The sequence below is a fragment of the Vombatus ursinus genome, unplaced genomic scaffold, assembly GCF_900497805.2.
Source record: "Vombatus ursinus unplaced genomic scaffold, bare-nosed wombat genome assembly UNPS02014768.1, whole genome shotgun sequence".
NCBI lineage: Eukaryota > Metazoa > Chordata > Mammalia > Diprotodontia > Vombatidae > Vombatus > Vombatus ursinus.
The window spans coordinates 30,230,228-30,244,417 of NW_020954546.1; positions in this window are offsets into that span (position 1 = coordinate 30,230,228).

Consider the following 14,190-nt stretch of genomic DNA (forward strand, 5'->3'; position numbering starts at 1 on the left):
TGTGTGTGTGTGTGTGTGTGTGTGTGTGTGTGTGTGTGTGTGTGTGTTGGGCACTTCATCCCACTGCAGGGGAGCGTGGGGGCCTAGATTCTTGGGCAACCCTCCCCCTCAAGTATTTGGCGCTGTCCCCACTGTACCCTGAAACATGCAGGAGTCCCCGTCCCTTCTCCATTCCAGTTATAGAATCCTAGGATTTTGAGCTGGAAGGCACTTTAGGGGATTGTCTAGTCTAGCCCCCTTAGTTTACGGAAGAGAACTGCGGCCCAGAGGAAAAGAAACGACTTACCCAAGGTCACACACAGTAAGTGATACAAAGCCAAGATTCAGATCTATTCCCCTGACTCCCAAGTCCAGCGCTCTTTCTACCACAGCTGGCTGCCTCCTCTGCCCCTTTCTGTGTCCCCCACCTTGAGAAATTATTACCATATTCTCCTAGAAAGGGCCCATTCGGTCATCAAGCAAAGGGTCACACAGATGGCTTTTTGGCAGATGACTCAATCTTTAGTTCTGGCATATTCTGATACCCTAGCCCAGAGTGATCTCTCAAGCCCTGAACTCCACTGGCCCTTACTTATGCACTTCACAGGAGGCATAGACGCCCCCGGCTTTTATTTTTAGTAGTCTTTCAATTCAATCCAAAAGGTCCCACTGAGCACCAGGTATTGTACTAGACTTTAGTGATCCAGAGAGAAAAACAAAGCAGAGCCTGCCCTCAGGAAGCTTATTAACTCAGGAAACAGAAGCAGTTCATTCAGAGACAAAGCAAGGCATATTCAAGATTAGACAAAGTAATTTAAGGGGAGAACCTTAACAACCCGGGTCTTGGGGATCAGGGAAGGCCTCCTAAAGAAGGAGGTGTCTGATCTGAGCCTTGAATAGAGCTAGCAGTTTCAAGAGACAGCTGTGAGGATGGAGTGCATTCCAGATGGGGGAATATCTAAGGGAAGGCACTTAGATAGGAGATGAAACATCCTGTATGGGGGGAGCAGCTGCTAGATTGCATATACAGACTCCAAAAATCTTAGTGCAGTTCTCTGTTATTAAAAGTTGATGCCTGCACTAAGACTTTTGGGACACCCTGTTTAGCATGGTAATAAGAGCTGTACAGCACTTTACAGCCTATAAATGGCCTCCACATCCATTATCTCCACCCAGCCTTACAACCAAGCTGTGAACTAAGTGGGGTGGATGGATATTAGGCTAAAGACTAACAACTGTGATTTCATTGGTCTAAGGAATTCCCTTGACCAATGCAAATCAGCACCTCCTCTGCAATATACCCTCTTAGATATTTATCTGGGGGCATTGAGAGGTTAAGTAACTCTCCCAGACCAGCCGCCAGTATGTGTCAGAGTCTGGACTTGAACTCAGCTCTTTTTGGCTTTCAAGGCCAGATCTCTACTACGTCATACACTGCCTTTAAGATAGGTTTCATCCTCCTCTTTTCGCAAATGAAACAGGCTCAGAGAAGGGATAGATGTTTTTCCCCCCACACCATAATCATAACCTATTAGTGGCAGTCAGGCCAAGAATCCGGGTCTTTTGACTCTAAATTCAATACTTTTGCCTCTACAAAAGAGCATAAATATTTGTTTCTTGATTGACTGAGACTTCCTCCTAGGGGTGATATTTGAAAAACTGCCTGTCATTTATAGTTCAATGTGACGAGTTTATCAGATCCAGGTCTGCGGAGGTTTTGATGGGGGTGGGAGGAAGGAGAATGAAGAAGCTCTATGTGACCCAAGCTGAAGGCAGAGAGAGGAAGGCTTGGGTCTTCAGGGATACATTTTGGATTGACTCCAATCAGGTATGTCCTTGCCATTGCCAAATTGAAAAATTGACCACAGAGAGTTGGGGTTTCAGGGAAGTCTTTTTGCTTGAATTTGGAGCTATTCCTGGAGTGAGGATGAGGATGGGGATGAGAATGGGAGGGGAAGAGAGAAGGCCGATTCAACCATCACTCCATTTTTATCCCCTGGAGAAGTGGGTTAGGATCTCTTCTTATTCCTGTGCTGTTGACTTCAACTTCAGATTCCCAGAAGGAAGACCAGCTTCTCCTTTTTTTCACCCCACTACACACACACACACACACACACACACACACACACACACAGACCTTCCCTTTATCTCCTGCCAGTCCCACACCCCCTCTTCTCTGCCTATCCCTTGGCCACAGAAAGGCCATTCAGATGGAATGAGTCCCGAGATGGACCACTCTTAGCACACAGAATGTAGGAGATTCAGCAATAGAGGCTGCCCCATTTCTCTTCTCCCTCTGCACACAGTGACTGATTCCCAGACTAACAATAACCCGGCTCAGGCTCACTTTATATTAATGTTCATTAATACAACTGCAGCCTTGGTTTCTTTTTTTCTCTCTCTCCTAATCTCAAAATCTTCCATTGCGTTTGAAATTTAAATGTATATGAGTCTCTGCACTGGGATGCCTGCTCAGTTCTGTAGCTCCTAATGTTCCCCAGGCTTAATTATGTTGTTTGGGCTTTGGCGTGGGCTAGGAAATCAGACAGACACACACATGTGAACACATACCAATGTACAGAGGCAAATAGGACACCACAGGTTGCTCATAATTTCAGAGATGATGCAATTGTAGATTTCAAGTTGGGAGAACTTTAGAGACCACCTAAGTCACAGAATTATAAATCACAGGTTTAGGGCTGTAAGGTTTTAATCCAACTCCTCATTTTGAAGATGCAGAAAGCCCAGAGATGGTATGTAACTTGCCTAAGGTCACACAGTAAGTGGCAGCTCTAGGATTGAGCTCAGGTCCTTTGGCTCCAAATCCAGTGTTCTTTCCACTCCACTAGTCTACCTCCCTGTCCCACTGGGGTTTTGGATTACAGATTGAGAGCTAAAAGAAGCTTTAGATGTCATCCAGTCCAATTCTCTTGTTTTATAGATGAGGAATCTATGGCTCTGGAAAAGAAGAGATTGCTCAAGGTGACAAAGGTAATAATTGGTACAACCAAAATTGGAATCCATGTCTTTTTTTAAAATATGTTTTTATCGATGTCTTCTGTTTCTTACATCATCATAGTTATTCCCACTATCCTTTCCCCCCCTTTCCCATAGAGTTATCGCACATAACAAATAATATTTAGAAAGGAACCCTCCCCCACAACTGATCAATAGATAAATTGAGAAAGTCTGAAAAGGTAAAATTTGTAACACCTGCGGACCTCCCACCACCGCAGAAGGGTGGGTGAACCCACGTCTTTTTAGGAAAAATCCAGGATTCTTTTGACCATACCACTCTACATCCCCAGTCTGACTTTATTTTACAGAAGAAAATTGAGTCCTGCAGAGATTGAATGAATTAGCCAAGGTCACTCAGCAAGTTAGTAGCTGAACTTGGATGTTAATTTGGGTCTCAATTTCCATTCCAGAGCCCTTTCTGTAATATCAGATTACCACTCATGGCACACATGTGGACTGGGTGATTGCCATAGACTGCCGGTTGGTCTTCCTGCCTCAAGCCTTTCTCCACCGTAATCCATCCACTCAGCTGTCAAGTTAATCTTCCTAATGTGTAGGTCTGACCATTCTGTCTACCCCATCTCTACCAGTTTCCTCATCTGTAAAATGGAATCATAACCTCCCTCCCAGGGTTGTTATGAGATAAAAATAAGATAATATATAAAGTACTTTACAAACCAGAAGCACTATATGTTGTTTTTGTTGTTTACTCATTTTCAGTCATGTCCAACTCTTTGTAATCCTTTTTGGGGTTTTCTTGGCAAAGATACTGGAGTAGTTTGCCATTTCCTTTTCTAGCACATTTTACAGATGAGGAAACTGAGGCAATCAGGGTTAAATGACTTAAAAAGTGTCCAGGGTCATACAGCTAGTAAGTTTCTGAGGCTAGATTTGAACTCAGGTTTTCCTTACCCCAGGCCTGGCACTCTATCCACTTCACCACCTAGCTTGCCCCTAAGCCCTACTTAAATGCTATAATTATTACTACGTGCTAAGCCCTCTGTATAGAAACAAAGGTTAAAAAAAAAACCGCAGAGTCCCTCTCCTCAAGGAGCATACATTCTAGTGGGGGACGCAACATGTAAACGACTATCTACACACAGAAGATATATACAGAGTAGATTGAAGGGAATATGGCTGTGGCATAAGAGGTAGAATGAAGGGGGTTGTGCCATGTGATGGTTCATATGGTTCAGTCTGGCCGAGTATTTCAAGGCAAGGCACAGGATGGCACTCACTAGGAGCAGTAAGCTCACCCTCCCAAGGAGTATGTTTCCAAATCCCCCTTACAGTTCTGCAAAGATCCTGATGCTGAGGTGGGATGGTGTGTCTGATCAGTACTTAGGGCTATATATAGGGTGTAGGGTGTCCTGCACACAATTTTTGGAATCCTCCATACCACTCTTACTTTCTTTTCTGCTCCCCTCTCAACCATTTTCTCAGGAGCTTGAGATCATGCTATAGGCAAGATCTAAAGACTTATGACCTGCCAGCAGTTATGGTCAAGTAGTACGGACAAGCAGGTGGCATCTCCCAGATGCTCACTGGTAGGGTACCATTACATGTTTATAAAACTGTTAACAACTGATGTTTCAAGCTTTTTTTTTTTAACATTCTCCCTCTCCCCCTCCCTCAAAGTTCCCCTTTAAATGCCCATATGCTGCATTTTTAGGGAATGAGTCTCGCTTCATTGCCTTATTCATTCCTCTAACTGGGCAGTCATGTAAATATGGAACTTAGGATTAGAGATCAAATCGACCTCAGGGACCACGAAGTCTGAGCTTTTCACTCTAGAGATGAGGAAACTGAGGCCCAGAGAAGTTTGTTCAAGGTTATACAGCTAGTGAGTGGAAGAGTCAGGATTTGAACCTAGGTTCCCTGATCCCAAATCCATTGCTCCTTCCACCATACCCCACGGCATCCTGGGTCCTGCTAATGGACAGTATAATGTCCTGAAAAGGGAGGGGCAACCTGAGGGACAGAGCCTGGGTGGTGCTCAAGGTCATTGTGAATGATCCTTTCTCAATCAGTCTGTGTATGATGCTGCATTCATGACCAGTAACCCAATGGTCATTGCCACCCCTCCATCCAGGCCCTAGTTCCCTTGATGCTGGAGTAACCTATGAACTCACAAAGAGTGTGACAAAGAGCATTAGATTTAGAATCACAGCTTGTTATTCAGCTATTTTTCAGTCGTGTCTGACTTCATGACCGAATTTGGGGTTTTCTTGGCAGAGATATTTGAATGGTTTGCCTTTTCCTTCTCCAGCTCATTTGACAGATGAGGAAACTGAGGTGAACAGGAATGACTTGTCCAGCACATAGGTTTCAATCCTGGCATTGATAACAACTCTCATTCTAATGGTGTATAATTCACTTATTTCCTCTAGGCTTTCATTTCGTCAACTGTAAAAATGATGGACTCAGAATAAATGACCTCAAAAAAAAAATAAATGACCTCTGAAGTTCCCTCCACCTCTAAAACTGTGATCCCATGAGCATATGATCATATTGTAGAGTGAAAGCCCCATGGGGAACTTTAACCTAGCAGGATCTGCTGCTTCTGTTCCCCACCCCAAAGGAATCCTCCCCCATCCCCAAACTTTGCGATCCACTGCTGCTGGAAACTGAGGCCCCACTACCTGAGACCTTCTTTTTTCCTCTTTCCCTGCTCCTGTCTATCTCTTCATTCTCATTATCCCTGAAAGTCTTCACTCAAACCTGGATCCTTTTGTACTTTTATATCCCTCTCACCTCCAGGATCACAACATCAGAAGATAGGCCAGGATGGGAGAGGTGATCTGGAAGATATATTCCTAGTTGAAAAATTAGAGAGAATTTAATATTGTAGGTGGTGGTGAAGTTCTAAGGTACTATTAGCTCTTTGTGGGCTAGCCTGGGAACCTAAGAAGAGGACTGTGGTGCTATGAAAAGAGCACTGAATGATTCCATGTCATTCCCAAAGGATTGATGATGAAAAATTCTTTCTACCTCCAGAGAGAGAACCGATGAACTTTGAAGCAGATTTTTTTTTCACTTTCTTTATTTTCTTGCAACATGGCTAATATGGAAATATGTTTTGTATGACTTTATATGTATAATGGCCATCATATTGCTTGCCTTCTCAGTAGGTGAAAGAATGTGCTGTGTACATGGAAATGTTCTTTTTTTATTTTGTATTTAAGTTTAAAATGAATTTTTAAAAAAAGAATGGATGGAAGGAGAGAGAGAATTTGTAACTCAACATTTTAAAAATTAATGTTAAAAAAAGAAAAAGAACAGAGCATTGCACTTGGAGTCAGAACTAATTGGATGTGAGACCTTGAGTCAAGCACTTCCTTTCTATACGCCTCTTGTCTTTCCTCTTGGGGGTTAGATTTGATGACCTTTAGTCTCTTTATAATTCTGTGATTATAAAATTTTAACTCTTTTTAATCTGAATAAATTTCTTCTTAATTTCAAGCAATACACATGCCTTCCTGCATAAAAACAGTAGGTTAGGATTTAGGAGATTTTTTTTTTGACCTAGCTTTTTCCCCTTCTCCACTCACGCCTTCAGCCAGCCAGCGACCCTTAGTGTCATTCATTTAACCCTTTTGGAGGGGTTAAAGGCCTAAAGAGACCATTCGGTCCCATTGATTCTATTGTAGGTGTTCAGTAAATGTCTAATAACAAGGAGTGAAAGGAAAATACTGGTGGCACGAAAGCTGAAAGAAACCATCTCCACCAAGCCTGCCTCCTTGCACATTTGCCTTTTTGCCCTGCCATCGTGGAAAATGGCTTGAGCCAATGTTCTCTTATCTCTCTTGGTATTTTTAACCATCTTCTGCTGCTCTGGTCCCTTTCATTCCTTTTCTTCCTCCTGAGCTGGTTTTCATGTGTTAATCTTGGCCTCATTTAGTCCTATTTCCTTCTAGACTGACTTCTTGGATCTGTCTTAGTCCTAGCTGGATCTCCTTCCCTATTCTTTCTGCATCCATAATTCTTTCCTTTCCCTTCACCCAGGGTCCCTGTTTGACGTACGATCCCAGAATGGCAGAGCTAGAAGGCAGAGCCTGAGAGATCATTTAGAAACCTGAGACATCATCTAGTCCATCACTCTTATTTTACGGGGGGTGGGGGGTGGGGAACTGAGGTCAATGGAGGAGAAGGGACCTGAAATATCATCTAGTCCATTATCGAGGGCCATGCCATGGGGCTATGTTGGGTCAAGCTTTGAGGCCATCATGCCCAACTGAAGCCCATGAAGGAAAAAGGACTTGTCCAAGGTCATAGTTAGTATAAAAACTGAGACTTGAACTCAGGTCTCCCAACTCCCACTTCTGCACTCTGAACTGCACTGGTATAATTCCATAGATTTTTTCCCTCCTCTCCTCGCTTCTCCATTTGCTTCTGCTACTTTGTTCCAACTGCTGTTATTTTCCTTCGGTTTCTTACTTCACACATTCCTGCTTTCACTTCCAAAAAAGAGAGTGGGCCTGGCATCAGGGCCATATTTGGTGTTGGCACTTTAACAGGCAGATTTTTGGCCCACATTTGACCATCCCCAAGAATGGATGGATGGGTGCAGGGATGCAAATAATCCCAAACAGCAGATAATATTGGAAGAACCATTTTGTCTCTGAAGTACATTCGGTCTGCAATGTTTTTTTTAATAGTACGTCCACTTTGGCAAGTACTAGATGAGTTTCAGAGCTGTCCAGTAGGTGGGGTTGGTTTGGAAACCTGCTGGTTGAGCAGACAGGTTGGGGTTAACAATTCCTGGAGGATAACCTGCAAAGTAATAATGGGTAGCTCTAGAGCAGGAAAGCACCTCAAAGGCCTTCTAATCCAACCCCTATCTTTTTACAGATGAGGAAACTGAGGCCCAGGGGGGGTTAATTGGCTTGCCTACCAAGGTTATACAGGTAGTAAACATTAGAAGCCAGATTTGAACCCAGAACCCTTGACTCCAGAGTCAGCAATCTTTCCCCTATTATCAACCTGCTAAGATGCAGTGTGGAGTAGTAGATAGAGAGCCAGGCTTGGAGGTAGAAGGACCTAGGCTCCAGTCCTAATTTGGTCCCATACTGGTTGTGTTACTCTGGGCCTTTCTCAATACACTAAGTTGTCTGCCTGACCTGCATTGAAAGAGGGAGTTTCCTCACCTGGGAGTTCCCCTTTTACTAATGAAATCATAGGTCCAGGTCCTATCATATCCCTTTTATAGCAAGAGTTCTTAACCTGTGGTCCATGAGTTTGGTTAGAAAAATAAAATCATTTTGTTTTTCAGTCATTCTTTTTAGTTATATCTTACTCTTTGTGACCCGTTTTAGAGTTTTCTCGGCAAAGATACTAGAGTAGTTTGCCATTTCCCTTTCCAATCCATTTGACAGATAAGGAAATTGAGGCAAACAGGGTTAAGTGACTTGCCCAGGGTCACACAGCTAGTAAGTATCTGAGGCTGGATTTGAACTCACAAAGATGAGTCTTGCTGGTTCCAAGCCCAGTGCTCTGTCTACCACTCTTGATTAGTAAAATCATAGCTATTTTCATTAACTTGTAACTCAAACTTAGTATTTCCTTCAATTATTTAAAATCATCATTCTGAGAAGGGGTCTATAGCTTCACCCGACTGCTAAGGGGGTCCTTGACACAACACTTTGTGAACTAGGTAAAGTTTATCACTCCCATTTTACAGATAAGGAAACAGAGGAAATGTATGACCCCAAGACTTCCTTTTCCTTACTCTACTGCTTTGCCACATGTAGAAATAAGCAAGCCTTCCCATTACTTATCTTTGATCTGCACTTAATTCATTGGAAGGGGTCCACATGGTTTTCTTGTGGTGTCCCTTTAAATCTTCTTCATCTCTTCTCTCATCCCAGGCAATATCAGAACTATTCAGGGAAGGAAGTAGACTGGGCATGCAGGGGTTAATATAGGAGCCAGAGTCAAGTGGGGAGGAAGATAGTAGTATTTTCATCTGAGTATTTTTAGTCCCTTTAGACTCTCTCCTCACTAGTGATTTGTCTCTACTGGCCTTCCTTGTTGAAGTCTGAACTACAACTATGGTCCTTTTCCCACTTCATTGCTATTATTTACTGCCTTTGTTCACAGCCCTTCACACTTACTGGCACTCCGTTGGCCTGCTGTTCTGTTCATCTGTCTTGACACTTGCTCCATATAGAGCAAGGGTTCTTAACCTGAGTTCTATGAACTTAAAAACATATTCTGATCACTGAATTTCAATATCTTTGGTTTCCTTTGTAATCCAATGCATTTTAGTCTATGCATTTAAAAACTTTAGTCTGAGAAGGGATTCATAGGCTTCACTGGGGTGGATGATGCAAAAAAAAGTGAAGAGCCTCTGATAGAGAAAATCGTACAGAGCCGTGACTGAAAGGGACCTCAGAGAGCATCCAGTCTGACTCTCTCCTTTTCCAGATTGGGTAAGTCATGGCTATAAGGTCATGAACGCAGTAAGTAGACATGGGACTATGGATTTGAACTCAGGTCCCACTGCAGCACTGGGCTACCATGTCACTGCAGTGACTTGAGTCTCCTTACACTTCTCTGATCATTCCTCTGTCTCTTTCACTGGCTCTTCTTCTTCCATTTACTATCCCCAGGGCTCTGTCCTTGGTTTTCTCTACCACCATACTCTTTCCTTTAGCCAGTTCATTGTTTTAGCATCGCAGGATGATAGACTTAGATCTGGGAGAGATCTTAGAAGCCATCCAGCCAATAACCTCTTCTTACAAACGAGGAAGCAAAGGCCCAGGGATGCTAAGTAGTGTTTCTATATGGATGTTCTATTCCAGGCCCAACTTTCCTGACTCCTAGACCCAACTTCCATATGCCTGTTGGACCTCTCCACCTGGATGACTCATCAGTACTTCAAAATCAACTTGTCCTAAACCAAAAACTTATCTTTGCCTCCAAACTGAATATTTCCTCTTACTTGCCTATTTCTTTGATGTTACCAATGTCTTTTCAGTCATCTAGGATTATAGCTTCAATCTGCTTTAACTCCCCTCTCTTACTCACCCCCATATTCAGTAAGTTTCCAAGGATTGTTTATTTGACCTTTGCAATATCTCTCAAAAACACTCCCTCTCTTCCATCTCATTGCCTCTTTTCCATTGTTCTTTTCCAGTTCAGGTTCTTATTGGTTCAGTGAGATTATTGCAGTACTTTCCCAACTGATCCATGGCCTCCCTGTTTTCTACCCTTCCGTCCATCTGCCAGATAATTTTAAAGCCTTGCTATGATCAGATCACTTCTTCCATTCAAAAGCCTTCTGCTGTTCTCTCCATTTTGTATGCTGGCATTCAAGGCTTTTGTGATTCTGCTGCTGCCAAACTGCTCAGGCTTCTTTCTCTACTTTCCTTCGGGCACCACGTGCCACCCAAGCTGGACAACTTTTTGTTTTTTCTACACCTGATACACTTTTCACAGAATCTCCAAGTTGAAAGAAGCCTTAGAAGCCATCTGCTCCTACCCACACCTGAATAAAAATCCCCTCTCTAGCACCACTGAGATGTGCCCATCCACCCACCCTTTGCTTATCTCCAATAAGGGAAAACTATGACCTCCTGAAGGAGTTCCACTTTGGAGAATTCTAGTTCTTAGAATTTTTTTCTGGCTGGTTTTTTCCCCCTTACCCATTTCTTCTAATTTTCTTCCCCTGGGGCTAAGCAAGACAAGTTTAACTCTTTTCTGGAAATAGGTAGTCAGTAAGTCAATAAACATTTATTAGGCACCTAGTAAGTGCCAGGTATTGTACTACGTGCTGGAGATACAGTTGTTGTTTATTGTCCAGTTGAATCAGACTCTTCAGGAGCTCATTTGGGGTTTTCTCAGCAAAGATACTAGAGTGGTTCAGCATTTCTTTCTCCAGCTTGTTTTATAGCTAAGGAAACTGAGGCAAACGGGGTTAAGTGACTTGCCCAGGGTCACACAACTAGTAAGTGTCTGAGGCTGGATTTGAACTCAGGCCTTCCCGATTCCAGGCTTGGCCCTCTATCCACTGCACCACCCAGCTGCCCTGCTGGAGATACAGAGAAAGGCAAAAGACAATCCTTGTTCTCAAGGAACTCACAATCCAATATGGAGACAATGTGCAAACAGCTATCTGCGAATAATCCGCATATAGAATAAATTGGAAATAATCAACAGAGGAAAGGCAGTAGAGTTAAGGGGGTTGGGAAAGGCTTCTTGTAGAAGGTGGGATTTTGGTTCTTCAAATACTTAAATTCCTCTTTGACCAAGACTCTCCCCCCAGCCCACCCTCCCCCCACTTTTTCCCTCCAGGCTAAATCTCTTCATTTCCTTCACAACCTTCATTTGGTATGACCTCAAGGCCCTCCTCTATCTTGGTTATCCTCCTTGGCCACTTTCTAGTTTTTCCACATCCTTGTGATAGGCTCTTAATCGGTCTCCTTGCTTCCAGTCTCTTTTTCTTTTGCAATCCACCTTGCACAGAGCTTCCAAAACAATATACTCAAGTTAAAAGTCTGACCCTTTCTTATTTCAGTTTAAAAGTCTTCAGTGACTCCCGGCTGTCTCTAGTATCAAGCAACTTGTCAGTCAACAATATGATCCCCAGAACTGAACCTGTTTGTCCTAGGTGAGATCCGACCAGGGATGAGTACAACGGTACTAACACTTTCCTTTGTCCTGGATGATATAATTCTCTTAATGTAACCAAGTCTTTTTTTTTTTTTTGTCTGCCATATCAAACCATGGACTCATACTAAGCTTTCAGTTCACTAAAGTGTCCCAGATATTATCTAGGCAAATTGCTGCCTGATCACACTTCCTCTACTTTGTACTCATGAGGTTGTTTTTTTGAGCCCAAGGTAAACATTTGCATTTATTTCTATTACATTTCAGCTTATCGGATTGGGCCCAGTTTTCTAAGCCTGTTCACATCTTTTTTGATCCTGACTCAGTATGCTGTCTATTTTGGCTTTGTGTCATCTGCTAATTTGAGAAATATGCATGAATATATTACAAAGTATTGTAGGCTTTCATTCCCAGAAGAATTTGTAGCTCAGAGGTAAATGAAAGCATAAGGATTACTCACCGTATTCCATGCCGTTAGTCTCTAAAGCAGGATTAGCTCTGTCACTCTCAGCTGTGTGGCCTTTGGCCTGTTGCTTTTTCTATCTGAGCCTCAGGAAAATGAGGGAATTGAAGCAAATATCCTCTAAGATTCTTTCCAGCTCTAAAATTTTATGGGGCTAACCCACTCAGAATGCACATGGGACACTTGCCCCTCCACCTCTCCTTTCTCTTGCCTTTCACAATATTGACCCAATGTATCTGTTATCTATGGAGCAGAGAGGCTGCTAGATGGCCCAGTGAATAGAGAGCTGGCCTTGGGATCAGGAAGATTTGAGTTTGAATACTGCCTCAGATGCTTACTAGCCATGTGACTTTGGGCAAACCACTCAGTTTCCACATCTGTAAAATGGAGATGATAATAGCACCTACTTTACCAGGTTGCTGTAAGGATAAAATGAGATTATACATATGTATATATATGTATGTGTATATGCTTTACAAACCTTAAAGTATTGTATATATGTTAGGTATTAGTAATAGAAATTAGCACTTCAAGGTATTCTTATTTCTATTAAGATAGAAATTAGTATTATTAATAGAAAGGTCCTTGGCTATGAAGTCAGAGGATATACATCTAGGCCTTATGACTTAATGGCTGAGAGACTTTCAATGAGTTTCTCCTTGCTCATGCCCTTGATGTCCTCTCTTCCATTTCTGTCTGTCTGAATCCTATACATTTTTTTTTTTGGTGAGGCAATTGGGGTTAAGTGACTTGCCTAGGGTCACACAGCTAGTGTCAAGTGTCTAAAGCCAAATTTGAACTCAGGTCCTCCTGACTCCAAGGCTGGTACTGTGCCACCTAGCTGCCCCATGAATCCTATACTTCTTTCAAGATGCAGCACCTTCTCCATGAAGCTATTTCAGCTCCCCACCCCACCTCCGTTCTTCAGAACCCTTCAAGTGACCCTGACATTCCTTCAAACTATCATCTTCTCTCCTGCTCACTACCATGTTCCTAGGCTTACACCATCTCAATGTCTCCATTTCTTTAACTACTTACCCACTTCTCAAACCTTTATGATCATAAATCTAGAAGAGGAAGGGACTTTAGAGGTCATCTAGTATCACCACCTCATTTTATAGATGAGGAAATTGAGGCCCAGAGAACTTAAGTGAATTGCCCAGGATTACACAGCTAGGAAGTGGCAGAGACAAAATTTGAGCCCAGGTCTTCCTGACTCCAAATCCAGTGACTTAATGCTCATTGAATTGAATTCCCCCTTGAAGAAATGACTTGTATCTCTTCTAAACACCCACAGCACTCCGTTTGTACTTCTTCTTCTTAAGTATAAAAAAAATTTATTTTATTCCAAACTTAAGAAATGAAATAAACATTACCATAACACAGTAGAATATAAAAAAGATTATTGTACATGAAACTGCAAATCTGTTATGTACAACTTGCTATTCCTTTTAAATATATAATAAAGTTATCCTGTAACTTATTTCCCCCCCCTTTTTTCTTCCCTCCCCTCCAGATACAACATTTAAAATAGTTGTAGACAGTATAAAATACCTGGGAGTACACCTACCAAAACAAACTCAGGAGCTATATGAACAAAATTATAAAAAAAAATTTTAAACAAATAAAATCAGATTTAAATAATTAGAGAAATGTTAATTGTTCATGGGTAGGCAGGGCCAATATAATAAAAATGACAATTTTACCTAAACTAATTTATATATTCAATGCCATAAATTACCAAAAATTTTTTTTACTGAATTAGAAAAAACAATAACAAAATTCATTTGGAAGAGCAAAAAGTTAAGAATATCAAAGGAACTAATAAGAAATGTAAAGGAAGGAAATTTAGCATACCTGATCTTAAACTATATTATAAGGCTGAAATTATCAATTAGATGATGAAATATATGATGAAATTATCAATTTTATGATCCACCTGAAGTTAGGTCTGACCAGAGGAGGTGCACTCCCATCTCAACAAGCTCCACTAGCAGGGCAGCTAGATGGTACAGCAGATAGAAAACTGGCCCTGGAGTCCTGAAGATCTGAGTTCAAATCCAGCTTCAGACACTTACTAGCTGTATGGCTATACAGCTTAACTCCAATCACTTGGAGCT